The sequence below is a fragment of the Nycticebus coucang genome, chromosome 1 (genome assembly GCF_027406575.1).
Source record: "Nycticebus coucang isolate mNycCou1 chromosome 1, mNycCou1.pri, whole genome shotgun sequence".
Taxonomy (NCBI): domain Eukaryota; kingdom Metazoa; phylum Chordata; class Mammalia; order Primates; family Lorisidae; genus Nycticebus; species Nycticebus coucang.
In genome coordinates this window covers 108523243-108542815 of record NC_069780.1, presented here as the reverse complement: position 1 = coordinate 108542815, position 19573 = coordinate 108523243, and the positions used below count along the sequence as shown (strand labels likewise).

The 19573-nt window shown below is 53.2% G+C and overlaps 1 long non-coding RNA gene, 1 other non-coding gene and 4 pseudogenes across 2 annotated transcripts in view; all 6 read left to right on the top strand.

Annotated features, from left to right (window-relative positions):
- Nucleotides 1–19573, top strand: part of LOC128582312 (uncharacterized) — a 312656-nt gene that overhangs the window by 177682 nt on the left and 115401 nt on the right. The window lies entirely within an intron of this gene.
- Nucleotides 10292–10411, top strand: LOC128592508 (uncharacterized; annotated as a pseudogene).
- LOC128591571 (uncharacterized) lies at nt 12982–13100 on the top strand (annotated as a pseudogene).
- LOC128592456 (uncharacterized) lies at nt 14869–14988 on the top strand (annotated as a pseudogene).
- Nucleotides 17537–17655, top strand: LOC128592287 (5S ribosomal RNA). Its single transcript, XR_008381831.1, has one exon. It is a non-coding gene; the product is annotated as a 5S ribosomal RNA (ribosomal RNA).
- Nucleotides 19419–19538, top strand: LOC128593533 (uncharacterized; annotated as a pseudogene).

Sequence of the window (19573 nt, the reverse complement as noted above, 5' to 3'; positions counted from 1 at the left end):
ATCAACTTTTCCCCAAACTATGGGAATTATACAATTATTCAAATATATTTGTACTACATAAATATAATCCACCTTCATACTAGAAAAATGAATCCTGAAACCAAGTCTGCTCTTAGGAGATATTTTTCATGGAGGAGAATAAATGAGGCCGGATACAGCTTGTCCCTGCTATTACCAGACCCAATGTTTTCAGTCATCTAGGTTTAGGAGAATAGTGGGTAAGCAACGGAGCTCCTAGAAATGCAGGACTGAATACCAATAAAATGTGCATGTGTCAACTAATGGGAACAAGATAATCAAAAAAAATTATGCAGCCCAATTAACTCCTTCGATAACAGTAACACACAGTCTGGAAGATCCTAGATCATAATTTTAACAAAACAAATGGGTGTGGTGGCCATTATAATTTCATGGTTCAGGTCAGGTAACTATATAAATACAAGTACACAATATACTGTGAAAATAAGCAAAGAGAACCTAATTGGAACCTTTTTAAAAAGATTCTTACACTGAGATAATAAACTGAACAAAATCAGTTATATCCTCTGTCTAATCTACAAAATAAAAAGTTAAATGCATCAATGATTTCCACTAGTATATTTCACAGTTCAAAATTGCTTCTGCAGTTGGCACTGCAGAGGCTGTCACTAGTGCTTACACACTCCTTTAAACCCCTTACCACTTTCTCAATGGCATTTGAGTATTTCTCTTGTCTCAACTACACTATTAGACTGCAAGCTTCTCAAAAGTAGCAGCACTATTTTATTTATCTTTACATCTTCACTATATACATAGTGCCTTCTGTCTAGAAAGCTTTTCTGAAGTTTCAAATAAATAGAATTTATATGTGATTCTAATTTTAAGGAAATAGAAATATGAAGGTGGAGAAGGAAACAAGAATTTCAAATCCAATTACAAATCTATTCATGTCCAAATAGCATTTGACAGAAGTGTGAAGTAATACAGGTTCTTAAAAAGATAACACCCAGGATTGGTGTTCCACAGTAGCCTGTGGTTCCAGCTACTTGGAAAGCAAAGGCAGGAGGATCATTTAAGTTCAAGAGATCTAGGCTACAGTTAGCTTTGATTGCAATACTGCACCCCAATCTGGACAACAGAGAAAGACTGTAGCTTGAAAAAAAGAGACAACCCTTACTTGAAGATGTAGGAGCTACAAGGCTTTCAAAGCTAGTCTATTGAAAGAGCTTCTAAATTATTTGAACAAAAGTATGGACAGAAACCTGAGATATACAACTTATTTGAAATCAAAGTTTCAAAACAGGTAAAAACACTGTATGTCATTCAGACAGGATTTGAGTGCTTGTGAAAAATTCTCTGCTAAAACTGAAGACTTGACAAGACAAAAGTTGTCCTATCAAGAACTTTACCACTAATGAAGTAGTCACTTAATGTAAGGCAGCAAAAAGTTATTTAATGCACCTGTTATCAGCCACTTGCAGGAGATCTGCAATGTAAGGATCATCTGGCGGGGAACTGGATAGGAACTGACTTCAGAGGAAGGAACTGGTTCATCGATTTCCATATGCTGAAGCCCAAAAGCAATGCTTCTATTCTTGCCACCTAAAAAAATAAGTGAGTGTCTTAAAAAAGTATGAAGATGAACAATGCTTCCAAATCAAATAGTCCAGGTTAATGTTTTGTTATAAAGTATGTCTCTAGTTCATATTATATACTGATAAAGTATTTTCTCCTTTATATGTAAATACCCACCCCTGTCTTTACCCAAACAATGCATTCTTGACAAGCTCAACAAGACATGGTTATAAAACAACTTTTATATGTCTGCATTCTTGGCATATACATCCATACTGCATTTTACTGTGCTATGCATTGCTGCACTTCACAGATGCTACATTTTTTTTTTTTTTTTACCAACTGAAAGCTTGTGGCAACTGCAGGAAACAAGTTATACATGCCATTTTTCAATTGCATGTGATTCATGTTTCTGTGCCGTATTTTGGTAAATTTCACAATTGTTCACATTTTTTCCTTACTATAACTTCTGTAACAGTGACCTTTGAGGCTATATTGTAAATGTTTTGGAGAGCTATGAAGCAGGGCTGTATAAGGCAGTGAAATTAATTGATACATGCTATGCACATCCTGACTTCTCCCCTGGCCTTTACCCTGCCTCTTTTCCTTTTCTTGGGTCCTATTCCCACAAACACAACCATACTGAAACTGTTGGCTCTATAATGGCCTGTAAGTGGTCAAATGAAAAGAAGTTACAAATGTCTCACTTTAAATCAAAAGATAGAAATGATTAAGTTTAGTGAGGAAGGAATGTCAAAGGCAAGATGGGCCAAAAGTCAAATGTTTGCCACAGAACAGATAGCCAGGATGTGAATGCAAAGAAAAAGTTCTTGAAGGAAATTAAAAGTGCTACTTCACTGAACCCACAAATGATCAGAAAGCAATGGAGAAGTGATCTGTGTGGACAGGTCAAACCAGCCACAATATTCCCCTCATCAAAGCCTAATCCAGAGCAAGGACCTAACTCCCTTGGAGTCTATAAAAGTTGAGAGAGGTGAGAGAGCTGCAGGAGAACATTTGGAAAGTAGCAGAAGTTAGAACATGAGGTTTAAAGTAAGAACCCAACCCCATAACGTAAAAGGGCAAGTTGAAGCAATAAGTGCTGATGGAGAACATGCAGCAAGTTATCCAGAAGATCTAGCTAGGATCAATGATGAAGGTGGCTACACTAAACAGATCAGTGTAGATGAACCAGGCTTCTACTGGAAAAAGATATCTATGACATTTGAAGTTAGAGAAGTTAACTTGGCTTCCAAGGACAGACTAACTTTCTTCTTCTTTTTTTTTTTAATTTTATCTTATTATTAAATCATAGCTGCATACATTAATGCAATCATGGGGCACCATACACTGGTTTTATAGACCATTGACATATTTTCATCACACTGGTTAGCAGAATCTTCCTGGCATTTTCTTCGTTATTGTGTTAAGACATTTATATTTTACTTTTACTGAGTTTACATGTACCCTTGTAAGATGCACCGTAGGTGTAATCCCACCAATCACCCTCCCTCCACCTACCCTCCCCCTTTCTTCCCTCCCTCGTTCCCTTCCCCATATTCTTAGGTTATAAATGGATTATAGCTTTCATATGAAAGCCATAAATTAGTTTCATAGTAGGGCTGAATACATTGCATACTTTTTCTTCCATTCTTGAGATACTTTACTAAGAAGAATATATTCCAGCTCCATCCACGTAAACATGAAAGAGGTAAAGTCTCCATCTTTCTTTAAGACTGCATAATATTCCACGGTGTACATATACCACAATTTATTAATCCATTTGTGGATTGATGGGTACTTAGCATTTTTCCATGACTTAGCAATTATGAATTGGGCTGCAATAAACATTCTGGTACAAATATCGTTGTTATAATGTGATTTGGGGGCTGTGGGTTTACTGTAAATGGCCTCTTTCAGTTTAAGAAATGTCACTTCTATACCAATTTTCCTAAGTGTTCTGATCATGAAGGGATGCTGGATATTATTGAAAGATTTTCTGCATCAATTGAGAGAATCATATGGTCTTTGTTTTCTAATTTGTTTATGTGCTGAATTATATTTATAGATTTATGTATATTTAACCAGCCTTGAGAGCCTGGGATAAAACCGACTTTGTCATGATGCAAATTGGTTTGATGTGTTGGGGATTCTGTTTGTTAGGATCTTGTTGAATATTTTTGCATTATATTCATTAGTGATATTGGTCTATAATTTTCTTTTCTTGTTGGGTCTTTTCCTGGATTGAGGATCAGGGTGATGTTTGCTTCATAGAACGTGTTGGATAGTATTCCTTCCTTTTCTATATTTTGGAAGAGGTTGAGTAATATAGGTACTAGTTCCTCTTTAAAGGTTTGGTAGAATTCTAACGTGAAGCAATCTGGTCCCGGGCTTTTCTTTTTAGGGGGAATTTTGTATGATTGATGCTATTTCAGTACTTGATATAGGCCTGTTTAGCATTTCCACTTGATTCTGGCTAAGTCTTGGAAGGTGATGTGCTTCCAAGTATTCAACAATTTCCTTCAGATTTTCTTATTTCTGAGAATAAAGTTTCTTGTAATACGCATTAAGGATTTTTGAATTTCTGAGGAGTCTGTTGTTATTTTGTCTTTGTCATTTCTGATTCATGTTATTAGAGATTTTGCTCTTTTTTTCCTGGTTAGATTAGCCAAAGGTTTATCTATTTTATTGACCTTTTCAAAAAACCAACTTTTGGATTTATTGATCTGTTGTATAATTCTTTTGTTTTCAAATTCATATAATTCTGCTTTAAATTTGGTTATTTCTTTTCTTCTACTGGGTTTGGGGATGGAATGTTGTTCCTTTTCCAGTTTCTTGAGATGTCCCACTAAGTTGTTAACTTCCTCTCTTTCCATTCTCTTGAAGAAGCCTTGCAGTGCTATAAATTTCCCTTTTAGGACTGCCTTTGTGGCAGATGTTCTGATAATGTGTGTCTTCAATGTTGTTTTCTTCCAAAAATTTGGCAATTTCCTTCTTAATCTTATCTATGACCCAGTTATCATTCAGCATAAGGTTATTTAACTTCCATGTTTTTGTATGAGTATGCAGATTTCCGTTGTTACGGAATTCAACTTTTATTCCACGGTGGTCCAAGAAGATGCAAGAAATAATTTCTATGTCTTTAAATTTACTGAGGTTAGACTTGTGACCTAAGATGTGATGTGACTTTGGAGTATGTTCCATGGGCTGATGAGAAGTATGTGTGTTCAGTTTTGTTGGGATGAAATGTTCTGTAGATGTCTGCTAAATCCATATGTTGCATGGTTAGGTTTAAATATAAAATTTCCTTGCTCAGCTTCTTATTGGAGGATCTGTCCAACACTGCCAAAGGAGCATCAAAATCTCTGACTATTATGAAGCTGGAGGAAATCAAGTTGTTCATGTCTGTTAGAGTTTCGCTTATAAATTGAGGCGCATTCTGGTTGAGTGCATAAATATTAATAATTGACATCTCATCACATTGAGTATTACCCTCAACAAATATGAAGTGACCATTCTTATCCTTCCTTACTTTTGTTGGTTTAAAGCCTATTGTATGTGCAAATAGAATTGCAACATCTGCTTTTCTCTGATTATCATTTGCCTGAAGTATGGATGACCATCCTTTTAACCTGAAAGTATATTAATTTTTTAAGGTAAGATGTGATTCTTATATGCAGCAAATATATGGCCTGAGTTTTTATATTCAGTCAGCCAACCTGTGCCTCATTGGAGGACAGTTTAAGCCATTCACATTAATGGAGCATAGTGATAAATCTCATAAAATTTTGACATTCATTTTTTCAAAAGTCCAGTAAATATTTTAAAACTGTTGCCACTGTGGAAGTTGGAGTTTGACCAAAAGTTTCTGAGTGAGTTTACTTTTGTGGTAGAGGAGTGGGCAGGTCACTATGAAGGATAGGTCTGACAATATCCTGAGAAGCTGGTTTGGTTATGGCAAATAACTTCAACATATGAATGCCATTAAAGTATTTAATTGTTTTATCATAAATGAAACTCCATTTAGCTGGATATAGGATCAGGGGTTGAAAGTTATTTTGTTAAATAGGGAATCTTTTCCCCACTGAATGTTTTTAATTGGCTTGTCAAAAATCAAATAGCGGTAAGTAGCTAGATTCATCTCTTGGTTCTCTATTCTGTTCCAGATATCTACTTCTCTGTTTTTGTGCCAATACCATGCTGTTTTGATCACTATCGATTTGTAGTAAAGTCTGAGGTCTGGTAGTGTGATTCCTCCTGTTTTGTTTTTATTTCTGAGTAATGTCTTGGCTATTCGAGTTTTTTTTCTGAACCTGCAGAAGACTGAAATTGGACCCACACCTTTCACCATTAACTAGGATAGACTCTCATTGGATTAAAGATTTAAACTTAAGACATGAAACTATAAAAATACTAGAGGAGAATGCAGGGAAAATCCTTGAAGAAATTGGTCTGGGTGAGTATTTCATGAGGAGAACCCCCCGGGCAATTGAAGCAGCTTCAAAAATACACTACTGGGACTTGATCAAACTAAAAAGCTTCTGCACAGCTAAGAACACAGTAAGCAGAGCAAGCAGACAGCCCTCAGAATGGGAGAAGATATTTGCAGGGTATATCTCTGACAAAGGTTTAATAACCAGAATCCACAGAGAACTCAAATGCATCAGCAAGGAAAAAACAAGGGATCCCATCGCAGGCTGGGCAAGGGATTTGAAGAGAAACTTCTCTGAAGAAGACAGGCGCACGGCCTTCAGACATATGAAAAAATGCTCATCATCTTTAATCATCAGAGAAATGCAAATCAAAACTACTTTGAGATATCATCTAACTCCAATGAGACTAGCCTATATCACAAAATCTCAAGACCAGAGATGTTGGCGTGGATGCAGAGAAAAGGGAACACTTCTGCACTGCTGGTGGGAATGCAAATTAATACATTCCTTTTGGAAAGATATATGGAGAACACTCAGAGATCTAAAAATAGATCTGCCATTCAATCCTGTAATCCCTCTGCTGGGCATATACCCAGAAGACCAAAAATCACAACATAACAAAGATATTTGTACCAGAATGTTTATTGCAGCCCAATTCATAATAGCTAAGTCATGGAAAAAGCCCAAGTGCCCATCGATCCACGAATGGATTAATAAATTGTGGTATATGTATACCATGGAATACTATGCAGCCTTAAAGAAAGATGCAGACTTTACCTCTTTCATGTTTACATGGATGGAGCTGGAACATATTCTTCTTAGTAAAGTATCCCAAGAATGGAAGAAAAAGTACCCAATGTATACAGCCCTACTATGAAACTAATTTGGGACTCTCACATGAAAGCTATAACCCAGCTACAACTTAACAATAGGGGGAAGTGGGAAAGGGAGGGTGGGTAGAGGGAGGGGGATCGGTGGGATCACACCTGTGGTGCATATTACAGGGGTATTTGTGAAACTTGGTAAATGTAGAATGTAAATGTTTTGGCACAGTAACTGAGATAACGCCGGAAATGCTATGTTAACCACTGTGATAAAAATGTGTCAAATGGTTTATGAAGCGAGTGTATGATGCCCCATGATCATATCAATGTATACAGTTATGATTTAATAATAAAAAGAAGATATCCCAAAAAAAAAAAAAGAAAGTTATTTTGTTTTAGGAGATGAAAAGTCGATGACTACCCTTTTCTGGCATGAAAAGGTTCAGGAGAGAGATCTGCAGTCATTCTAATATTCTTCCCTATGTAGGTAATGGATTCCTTACGTCTGGCTGCTTTCAAAATTTTCTTCTTCCTATTAACTTTAGTGAAGTTAATTATGATGTGCCTGTGGGATGTCTTATTCAGGTTGAGTCATGCTGGGGTTCTGAAACTACTATCTGAATTTGAGAATCTCTTGACATGTCTTGAAAATTCTCTTTCATAATTTCATGCACAAGGGACTCTGTGCCTTGTGAAGCCACTTCATTCCTTTTATGGATTCAAATTAGGCAGATATTAGACTTCTTCAAATTATCCCAGAGCTCTCTGAGGGAATGATCTGTTTTTGCTCTCCATTTCTCTTCCTCTTTGAGAGTTTGAGAGCATTTATATGCTTTGTTTTCAATGTCAGGAATACTTTCTTCTGCTTACCCCAATCTGTTCCTGAGGGATTCCACTATATTTTTCAGGTTTATGAGGACTGCAAATAATTGCTTCAATGTGCAAAAATCTTTGGTGGTTCTGTTCCAGACAATAATTGTATAGACATGACATGTAACTGTCTGAATATTCCGTTTCTGCTGAGGAAACATTCATACATATGAACCGCTCACCGAGGTAAGTCCAGGTGTAAACTGTCCTGCAAATACCGGCATGAACTCAGTGACAGGAGAAGTTTGCCCCCTGCTATGGCACATACCTGTCGGAATGCTCTCCTGTGGAAAAGGTCAGCCGTGCCCCAGCCATGGAAGGCACTACAGGGCGACAGAATACCAGGAGGCAGAATGGAGAGGTGGGAGATGGGGTGGTGATTGCGGTGGTGGTGGTAATGTTGGCGGAGGCCCGGGGAACCCAGGCACCCCATACCCGCCCCCGCACACCGTTGGGGTTACTACGGCCTCTGGCAAGGCCTCCAAACTCCTGAACAAGACAGGGCAGCTGCAACAGTCCCTGGGGGCCGGAGTGGCGCTTTATGGGGAGGAGGTAGGGATGTGTGATTACCTGCAACTACCCAACCCTCAGGCGCAAGAAAGCCCACCCAGGGGTCCGCTACCACCACATCCACCTTCACACCCCCGCCTGCAGTTCCCACATCGTCTCCGCACCTATCAAGCGAGCGGTTTGACAGCCTGGGCCGCTCTCAGGCTCCAAGCTGTAGTTCCATGGGTAGCAGGCGCGCACAGCCAGAGGCAGGGAAGTTGAGATGGGAAGAGGAGGGTAGCCAGCCACACAGTTCGGCCTCTTGAGGAGCCCAAGAGCCAGCTGGAGCATTAACTGACATACCACCCTGTAAGCGCCCAACCGAACTCGTCTGATCTTGAAAGCGAAGCAAGGTCTGTCCTGGTTAGTACTAGGATGGGAGACCGCCTGGGAATACCGAGTGCTGTAGGATATTGACTCTCCTTGCGTCACTCGCCCATCTTGGGAGCAGACCTGGGCGGCCCCGTTCAACATGCCTCCATGTCGTCTTCTCCCCTGGCACCACTTTTCCTCCCCCACTGGGGCCCTGGCCTAGGAGAAGGAACGGGCCTCGCTCCAGGGGCACTCGGACTTCTTGTGTCCAGGTCAGTCTCTGTGGCAGGGTGTCAGAGTGGGACTCCTGGACGGGGGGCTGTGGCAATGGTGGGGCATCCGTGTCCTCCTGGGTAGAAGACGGGACCGGTGTCCCACGGTGCTGCTTTGTAGGCTGCCCAGGTGAGATAGGGCAGGCACACACTGGGTAGCAATCTGTGGGTGGAGGGTGGGGGGAAGCGGAGGGATTCCGGTGGCAGCGAGCCTGCGACAGGCTCTGCAAATGGCAGGAGGGTCTTCCGGACAAGGAAAGAGGGAGCGGCAGGAACAGTGGCAGCCTGGGCGCCAAGCCAGGCAGGTCCGAGTGGCCGGGGCCCTGACCGCCGGGGCCAGATCTCTTGGCGTGGTCGGGGTAGACCACACCGAGGCTTCCGCACACGTGTGGGGAGACCGACAGGAAGGGCCGGGACGCAGGCGGGTCCTCCCCCCTCTTGGGGGTGACCCAGGTCTCTGGCGAGGTCCCCCGGGGACAGCATGTAGGAGAGGGCGGACACAGTTGTCCCCGGGGGTGTGGGAAGAGGTGCCATGTGGCGATCAGCAGCAAACGTCCCAGCCCACGCACGCCAGGCCAGGGCAGCCTGAGAGAGCGGCAGCCAAGCCTCGCAGGCTTCCCACTGCGCCAACAGCCTTGCCAGCCAGGCTTAGAGCGGGTGGGCTCGGTCGCGGCCGCAGCCGGGCTGGGGTAACGGCCCGCCCTGCAGTGCCACCTGAGGCGGCCCGGGGAGGCAACTGGAGACCTTGAGCCCCAAGTCCCGCCTCAGATCCTCCTGTCAAAAGAGCAAGAGGGAAAGGGCCTAGGGCCCCCATCCCCCAGAAGAAATCTCCGAAAGGCGTGGGGGTGAGGACCGAGGAGGACTACTGATGAGGACTCGGCCCAGCCCCCTAGGGGCCAGCGGCTCACCGCGGTCAAGCCTGGCTCTCGCGTGGAAACGGTCAGACACGGGTGCATGCCCGACACCCGACAGAGGCTGGGATGCGCCGTGTCGGGACGGGCCGCGGCGGTGGAAGGAACCGCAGGGTGAAAGAGGACCTGGAGGTAGGGTGCTCGGGGCGGGGCGAGCCCAGGCACCCCATCGCCCCTCCCCCGCCCCTTTGGAGTTACCCAGGCCTATGGCAAGGCCTGCCGGGCAGCCGGCTGGACAGGGTGGCCGCAACTGTCCCTGGGGGCGGAGAGGCGCTTCGCGGGGGACGATTGGGGCCGACAGGCGCGGCGCGGGAGTCCCGCCACCACCAGCTCCCCCCCCCCGCACACACGCACCGCTCCAAAACCCCACCCGCGGTTCCCCCATCCCCTCCGCCCCCGTCCGGCGAGCGCCCACGGCCGGGCCCTCTCCGGGGCTACGGGGCTCCCCGCTGTTGTCCCGTAGCCGGCGTGCAAGCCCCCAGCGGACTGGGAGTCGGGATGGGGTGGGGGGTGCCCAGCCAGCCGCCCAGTTCTGCCTCTTGAGGCGCCCGGGAGCCGGCCCGAGCGTCTACGGCCGTATCACCCTGAACGCGCCTGATCTCGTCTGATCTCAGAAGCTTAAGCAGGGTCGGGCCTGGTTAGTACTTGGACGGGAGACCGCCTGGGAATATCGGGTGCTGCGGGCTTTTGCCTCTTCTTGCGTCGCTCGCCCGCCTCCTGGCGCGCGGTCCTGCCCAGTCCCCCCGTGACGCCGACCTGGGCTGGCCCCGTACGCCCCGCCTCCTTTTCCTCTTGTCCCTTGCCACCACTTTTCCTTCTCCACCGGGCCCTCTCCGGGGAGAAGGAATGGGCCTCGCTCCAGGCCCGCCCCCTGCCCTCTTCCAGGGGCACTCTTGCCTTCTTGAGTCCAAGACCGTCTCGGCTGGAGGGGTGCCGGTGGGGCTGGGGGGATAAGCATTTCCTTCTCTTCGGTAAGGCCACTGAGAGCTAATTGTGAATGCCTTTTTCAAAATTGCACAATGCCTTGTTTCTCAGGAGATTCATCTGCCCTTTCCTCAGACACACTTCGGCATGCTTACAAAGTGCCATCTCTTCCTGGAGAATACTTGCACTCATCCATCGCACGTGTGAATTCCTGAGCACTCCTCCTGAGTATCAGAAATACACATGAGCCCTTCCACAAGGTAAGTCCGTGTGCCAATAGCCGTCCAGCTCCGTGCATGATCTCAGTGAGAATAGAAGTTTGCCCCTGCCCCAGCAACGTATACCGGGGCAGTGTGCCGCTTGTGGCAAACACTCAGGAGGAAACCTCTCCTCAATAAGCCTTAAAGAGCTACCGGGGAGAGAAGTTTACCAACTTCCACAACGCCTCGCATCCCAGCAGCTTCATCTGCAACTTCCTTAGAAACAATTCAGTGTGTTTCCAATTCAGTGTGCCACCTCTACCGGAGAATACTTGTCTTGGTGGCACACGGAGCTCTCTCCACGCTCCTGGTGAGGGAATAGTAATACCCCTAAGCCCCCTCCAACGTAAACCAATGTGCCAGGTCATGCAACCACGTGCACGAACTCAGTCAGACCAGAAGCTTGCCCCCTGATCCAGCATAGAACCGGCAGGAGGCTTCGCACCCAAGGCCTCACCTCCCCTTTCTGCCAGTGTGCATCCAGGCAGCACACCACTCCCAAGGCACACGAGTCCACGTCTCTCCTGTCTGCCAGGGTGTATGCAGATAGCACTCCTTTTCCCCCAGGAAAAATCCTCACCTTTCCTTTCTGCCAGTGTGCATACAGTCAGCACTCCTCTCCCAGAGGACCCGAGTCCTGGAGCCCCTCCTTTCTGCCAGCGTCCATCCAGACAGCACCGGGCTCCTCTGCTATCACACCCGATTCCTCACCTGTCCTTCCTGCTGTGGGCATCCAGACAGCACTCCTCTCCCAGCGCAGGCGAGGACTCGGGTGCCATGCGGGAGCAGTGCAGTCTTCATGCCAACCGGCAGAAAGGGGGGGTGATGACCCGGGTGCGTTGACAGAGGAGTGCTGTCTGAAGGAACAGCAGCAGAAATGGGAGCTGAGGACTCGGGTGCGTTGGCAGAGGCGTGCTGCCTGCACGCACACTAGCAGAGAGGACGGATGAGGAGTCGGGTCGGCTGGGAGAGGAGTGCTGTGTGGACGCACACTCGCAGAAAGGAGAGCCGAGGACGACTCCTCGGGTGCTCTGGGAGAGGCGTGCTGTCTGAATGCCCCCGAGCAGAATGGGGAGGTGGGGACAGAGTAAGCCAATGGCCCTTGGAGAATGTGCATTTTGCCAGGGAGACGAGGAGATTGCCACTGCACCAGCTTCTTAGCGGCCGTATCCCCGTGTGAGGGAAAAGCAGTTCCCTCTCTTCAGTAAGGTTATTGAGAGCTAACGGTGAATGCCTTTTTTAAGTTCCCCCGATGCCTTCTTTCCCGGGAGGTTCCTCTGCCCTGTCCTAATAAACTCTTCAGTCTATTTCCAAAGCGCAATCTGTTCCAGAGAATAATTGTATGGACCAGACACTTAACTGTCTGAACATTCCGTTTACGCGGAGGAAACATTCATACATCTGAACCCCTCAGCGAGTAAGTCAAGGTGCCACCAGCCGTGCAACTACGGGCATGAACTCAGTGAGAGGAGAAGTTTGCCCCCTGGCTCTGGCACATACCCGTCAGGATGCTCACGCGTGGAAAAGGTCAGCAGTGCCCCAGCGGTGGAAGGAACTGCAGGGGACAGACGACCAGGAGGCGGGGTTGGGGTGGGGTGGAGGGGGGTGGTGGTTGTGGTGGTGGTGGTGGTGGTGGTGGTGGTGGTGGTGGTGGAGGCCCGGGGAGGCCAAGCACCCCGTCCCCTCCCCAGCAGCCCCTGAAGTTTACTCAGGCCTCTGGCAAAGCCTGCGGGACCGCGGACAGCACAGGGCGGCGGCCACCGTCCCTGGGGTCCCGAGAGGCGCTTCGTGGGGGGCGGGAGGGAGGGGGTGTGTGATTACCTGTGGCGACCCACGCCCCAGGCGCCGGGTCCTGACCCCCACCCCCACCTTCACTTCCCGCCCGCTGTTCCCCCTGCGTCTCCGCCCCTGTCGGGAGAGCGGCTTGCCAGCCTGGGCCGCTAAGGGGCTCCCCGCTGTTGTTCCGGGTGCGGCCGGCGCGGGCAGCCAGCGGCGAGGAAGTCGACATGGGGGGAGGGTGGCAGCCAGCAGCCCAGTTCTGCCTGTTGAGGCGCCCGGGAGCCGCTCCGTGCGTCGACGGCCATACCACCCTGAAGGCGCCCGATCTCGTCTGATCTCCGAAGCTAAGCAGGGTCGAACCTGGGTAGTACTTGGATGGGAGACAGCCTTGGATTACCGGGTGCTATAGGCTTTTGCCTCTTCTTGCGTCGCTCGCCCACCTCCTGGAGCGGACCTGGCCGGGCCCCGTCCGCCCTGCCTCCTTGTCGTCTTGTCCCTTGCCACCACTTTCCCTTCAACACTGAGGCCCTGGCCTAGGAGAAGGAACCGCCTTCGCTCCAGGGGCACTCGGACTTCTTGTGTCCAAGTCCGTCTCTGCGGCGGTGTGTCATAGTGGGTATCCGGCGGGTTGGTGCGGGGGGTGGTTGGGGCAATGTTGTGGCGTGGGTGTCCCCCTGGGTAGAAGACCGGGACCCGGTGTCCGACGGTGCGGCACTGTGGACTGCCCAGGCGAGATGGGGCAGCGACAACCTGAGTGGCAATCTGGGGGTGGGGGCTGTGCGGGGAAGCGGCGGGATTCCCGGTGGCCGCCAGCCTTGGCCGGCTTTGCGAACCGCAGGAGGATCTTCCGGACAAGGGCAGGGGCAGGGGCAGGGGCTGGGGCAATGGCAAGGGCGCGGGCAGACCCGGGGCGCGCCGGTGGCTCCGCGCGGGTGCCGGGCAGGTTACCACACCGGCAGGCTCGGGGGGCCCCCGCGGCGGTGACGCAGGCTGGCCGCAAAGCCAGGCAGGTCCGAGTGGCCGGGACCCTGACCGCCGGGGCCAGATCTCTTAGCCTGGTCGGGGTAGACCACAAGGAGGCTTCCGCACACGTGTGGGGAGACCGACAGGAAGGGCGGGGGCGCAGGCGGGTCCTCCCCCATCTTGGGGGTGACCCAGGTCTCTGGCGAGGTCCGCCGGGGACAGCATGTAGAAGAGGACGGACACAGCTGTCCCCGGGGGTGTGGGAAGAGGTGCCATGTGGCGATCGGCGGTGAACGTCCCAGCCCACGCCTGCCGGGCCAGGGCAGCCTGAGCGAGCGGCAGCCAAGACTCGCGGGCTCCCCACTGCTGCCAACAGCCTTGCCAGCCAGGCTTAGCGCGGGTGGGCTCGGTCTCGACCGCAGCCGGGCTGGGGTAAAGGCCCGCCCTGCAGTGCCACCTGAGGCGGCCCGGGGAGGCAACTGGAGACCTTGAGCCCCAAGTCCCGCCTCAGATCCTCCTGTCGAAAGAGCAAGAGGGAAATGGCCTAGGGCCCCCATCCCCCAGAAGAAATCTCCGAAAGGCGTGGGGTGGGGACCGTGGAGGACTACTGATGAGGACTCGCCCCAGCCCCCTAGGGGCCAGCGGCTCACCGCGGTCAAGCCTGGCTCTCGCGTGGAAACGGTCAGACACGGGTGCATGCCAGACACCCGACAGAGGCTGGGATGCGCCGTGTCGGGCCAGGCCGCGATAGTGGAAGGAAGCGCAGGGTTAAAGAGGACCTGGAGGTAGGGTGCTCCGGGCGGGGCGAGCCCAGGCATCCCGTCGCCCCTCCCCCACCCCTTTGGAGTTACCCAGGCCTCTGGCAAGGCCTGCGGGGCAGCCGGCTGGACAGGGTGGCCGCAACTGTCCCTGGGGGCGGAGAGGCGCTTCGCGGGGGACCATTGGGGCCGACAGGCGCGGCGCGGGAGTCCCGCCACCACCAGCTCCCCCCACGCACACACGCACCGCTCCAAAACCCCACCCGCGGTTCCCCCATCCCCTCCGCCCCCGTCCGGCGAGCGCCCACGGCCGGGCCCTCTCCGGGGCTACGGGGCTCCCCGCTGTTGTCCCGTAGCCGGCGTGCAAGCCCCCAGCGGACGGGGCGTCGGGATGGGGTGGGGGGTGCCCAGCCAGCCGCCCAGTTCTGCCTCTTGAGGCGCCCGGGAGCCGGCCCGTACGTCTACGGCCGTATCACCCTGAACGCGCCCGATCTCGTCTGATCTCGGAAGCTTAAGCAGGGTCGGGCCTGATTAGTACTTGGACGGGAGACCGCCTGGGAATACCGGGTGCTGCGGGCTTTTGCCTCTTCTTGCGTCGCTCGCCCGCCTCCTGGCGCGCGGTCCTGCCCAGTCCCCCCGTGGCGCCGACCTGGGCGGGCCCCGTCCGCCACGCCTCCTTTTCCTCTTGTCCCTTGCCACCACTTTTCCTTCTCCACCGGGCCCTCTCCGGGGAGAAGGAATGGGCCTCGCTCCAGGCCCGCCCCCTGCCCTCTTCCAGGGGCACTCTTGCCTTCTTGAGTCCAAGACCGTCTCGGCTGGAGGGGTGCCGGTGGGGCTGGGGGGATAAGCATGTCCTTCTCTTCGGTAAGGCCACTGAGAGCTAATTGTGAATGCCTTTTTCAAAATTGCACAATGCCTTGTTTCTCAGGAGATTCATCTGCCCTTTCCTCAGACACACTTCGGCATGTTTACAAAGTGCCATCTCTTCCTGGAGAATACTTGCACTCATCCATCGCACGTGTGAATTCCTGAGCACTCCTCCTGAGTATCAGAAATACACATGAGCCCTTCCACAAGGTAAGTCCGTGTGCCAATAGCCGTCCAGCTCCGTGCATGATCTCAGTGAGAATAGAAGTTTGCCCCTGCCCCAGCAACGTATACCGGGGCAGTGTGCCGCTTGTGGCAAACACTCAGGAGGAAACTTCTCCTCAATAAGCCTTAAAGAGCTACCGGGGAGAGAAGTTTACCAACTTCCACAACGCCTCGCATCCCAGCAGCTTCATCTGCAACTTCCTTAGAAACAATTCAGTGTGTTTCCAATTCAGTGTGCCTCCTCTACCGGAGAATACTTGTCTTGGTGGCACACGGAGCTCTCTCCACGCTCCTGGTGAGGGAATAGTAATACCCCTAAGCCCCCTCCAACGTAAACCAATGTGCCAGGCCATGCAACCACGTGCACGAACTCAGTGAGACCAGAAGCTTGCCCCCTGATCCAGCATAGAACCGGCAGGAGGCTTCGCACCCAAGGCCTCACCTCCCCTTTCTGCCAGTGTGCATCCAGGCAGCACACCACTCCCAAGGCACACGAGGCCACGTCTCTCCTGTCTGCCAGGGTGTATGCAGATAGCACTCCTTTTCCCCCAGGAAAAATCCTCACCTTTCCTTTCTGCCAGTGTGCATACAGTCAGCACTCCTCTCCCAGAGGACCCGAGTCCTGGAGCCCCTCCTTTCTGCCAGCGTCCATCCAGACAGCACCGGGCTCCTCTGCTATCACACCCGATTCCTCACCTGTCCTTCCTGCTGTGTGCATCCAGACAGCACTCCTCTCCCAGCGCAGGCGAGGACTCGGGTGCCATGCGGGAGCAGTGCCGTCTTCATGCCAACCGGCAGAAAGGGGGGGTGAGGACCCGGGTGCGTTGGCAGAGGAGTGCTGTCTGAAGGAACAGCAGCAGAAATGGGAGCTGAGGACTCGGGTGCGTTGGCAGAGGCGTGCTGCCTGCACGCACACTAGCAGAGAGGACGGATGAGGAGTCGGGTCGGCCGGGAGAGGAGTGCTGTGTGGACGCACACTCGCAGAAAGGAGAGCCGAGGACTCCTCCTCGGGTGCTCTGGGAGAGGCGTGCTGTCTGAATGCCCCCGAGCAGAATGGGGAGGTGGGGACAGAGTAAGCCAATGGCCCTTGGAGAATGTGCATGTTGCCAGGGAGACGAGGAGATTGCCACTGCACCAGCTTCTTAGCGGCCGTATCCCCGTGTGAGGGAAAAGCAGTTTCTTCTCATCAGTAAGGCTATTGAGAGCTAACCGTGAATGCCTTTTTCAAAGTTCCCCCGGTACCTTCTTTCCCGGGGGTTCCTCTGCCCTGTCCTTATAAACTCTTCAGTCTATTTCCAAAGTGCAATCTGTTCCAGAGAATAATTGTATGGACCGGACACGTAACTGTCTGAACATTCCGTTCCCGCTGAGGAAATATTCATACATCTGAACCCCTCAGCGAGGTAAGTCAAGGTGCCACCAGCCGTGCAACTACGGGCATAAACTCAGTGAGAGGAGAAGTTTGCCCCCTGGCTCTGGCACATACCCGTCAGGATGCTCACGCGTGGAAAAGGTCAGCCGTGCCCCAGCGGTGGAAGGAACTGCAGGGCGACAGAGGACCAGGAGGCGGGGTTGGGGTGGGGTGGAGGGGGGTGGTGGTTGTGGTGGTGGTGGTGGAGGCCCGGGGAGGCCACGCACCCCGTCCCCGCCCCAGCAGCCCCTGAAGTTTACTCAGGCCTCTGGCAAAGCCTGCGGGACCGCGGACAGCACAGGGCGGCGGCCACCGTCCCTGGGGACCCGAGAGGCGCTTCGTGGGGGGCGGGAGGGAGAGGGTGTGTGATTACCTGGGGCGACACACGCCCCAGGCGCCGGGTCCTGACCCCACCCCCACCTTCACATCCCCGCCCGCTGTTCCCCCTGCGTCTCCGCCCCTGTCCGGAGAGTGGCTTGCCAGCCTGGGCCGCTAACGGGCTCCCCGCTGTTGTTCCGGGTGCGGCCGGCGCGCGCAGCCAGCGGCGAGGAAGTGGGCATGGGGGGAGGGGGGCAGCCAGCAGCCCAGTTCTGCCTCTTGAGGCGCCCGGGAGCCGGCCCGTGCGTCTACGGCCATACAACCCTGAACGCGCCCGATCTCGTTTAATCTCGGAAGCTAAGCAGGGTCGGGCCTGGTTAGTAGTTGGATGGGAGACCGCCTGGGAATACCGGGTGCTGTAGGCTTTTGCCTCTTCTTGCGTCGCTCGCCCACCTCCTGGAGCGGACCTGGCCGGGCCCCGTCCGCCCTGCCTCCTTGTCGTCTTGTCCCTTGCCACCACTTTCCCTTCAACACTGGGGCCCTGGCCTACGAGAAGGAACCGCCTTGGCTCCAGGGGCACTCGGACTTCTTCTGTCCAAGTCCGTCTCTGCGGCGGTGTGTCAGACTGGGTCTCCTGCGCGTTGGTGGGGGGGGGGTTCGGGCAATGTTGTGGCGTGGCTGTCCCCCTGGGTAGAAGACCGGTTCCCGGAGTCCGACGGTGCTGCTCTGTGGACTGCCCAGGTGAGATGGGGCAGCGACACCCTGAGTGGCAATCTGGGGGTGGGGGCTGTGCCGGGATGCGGCGGGATTCCCGGTGGCCGCCAGCCTTGGCCGGCTTTGCGAACCGCAGGAGGATCTTCCGGACAAGGGCAGGGGCAGGGGCAAGGGCAATGGCAAGGGCGCGGGCAGGCCCGGGGCGCGCCGGTGGCTCCACGCGGGTGCCGGGCAGGTGACCACACCGGCAGGCGCGGGGGCCCCGGCGGCGGTGACGCAGGCTGGCCGCCAAGCCAGGCAGGTCCGACTGGCCTGGACCCTGACCGCCGGGGCCAGATCTCATGGCGTGGTCGGGGTAGAACACACGGAGGCTTCCGCACACGTGTGGGGAGACCGACAGGAAGGGCGGGGGCGCAGGCGGGTCCTCCCCCCTCTTGGGGGTGACCCAGGTCTCTGGCGAGGACCGCCGGAGACAGCATGTAGGAGAGGGCGGACACAGCTGTCCCCCGGGGTGTGGGAAGAGGTGCCATGTGGCGATCGGCGGTGAACGTCCCAGCCCACCCCCGCCCGGCCAGGGCAGCCTGAGCGAGCGGCAGCCAAGCCTCGCGGGCTCCCCACTGCTGCCAACAGCCTTGCCAGCCAGGCTTAGCGCGGGTGGGCTCGGTCGCGGCCGCAGCCGGGTTGGGGTGACGGCACGCCCTGCAGTGCCACCTGAGGCGGCCCGGGGAGGCAACTGGAGACCTTGAGCCCCAAGTCCCGCCTCAGATCCTCCTGTCGAAAGAGCAAGAGGGAAAGGGCCTAGGGCCCCCATCCCCCAGAAGAAATCTCCGAAAGGCGTGGGGGTGGGGACCGAGGAGGACTACTGATGAGGACTCGCCCCAGCCCCCTAGGGGCCAGCGGCTCACCGCGGTCAAGCCTGGCTCTCGCGTGGAAACGGTCAGACACGGGTGCATGCCCGACACCCGACAGAGGCTGGGATGGGCCGTGTCGGGCCGGGCCGCGGCGGTGGAAGGGACCACAGGGTGAAAGAGGACCTGGAGGTAGGGTGCTCGGGGCGGGGCGAGCCCAGGCACCCCGTCGCCCCTCTCCCACCCCTTTGGAGTTACCCAGGCCTCTGGCACGGCCTGCGGGGCAGCCGGCTGGACAGGGCGGCCGCAACTGTCCCTGGGGGCGGAGAGGCGCTTCGCGGGGGACAATTGGGACCGAAAGGCGCGGCGCGGGAGTCCCGCCACCACCAGCTCCCCCCCCCCGCACACACGCACCGCTCCAAAAACCCACCCGCGGTTCCCCCATCCCGTCCGCCCCCGTCCGGCGATCGCCCACGGCCGGGCCCTCTCCGGGGCTACGGGGCTCCCCGCTGTTGTCCCGTAGCGGGCGTGCAAGCCCCCAGCGGACGGGGAGTCGGGATGGGGTGGGGGGTGCCCAGCCAGCAGTCCACTTCTGCCTCTTGAGGCGCCCGGGAGCCGGCCCGAACGTCTACGGCCGTATCACCCTGAACGCGCCCGATCTCGTCTGATCTCCGAAGCTTAAGCAGGGTCGGGCCTGGTTAGTACTTGGACGGGAGACCGCCTGGGAATACCGGGTGCTGCGGGCTTTTGCCTCTTCTTGCGTCGTTCGCCCGCCTCCTGT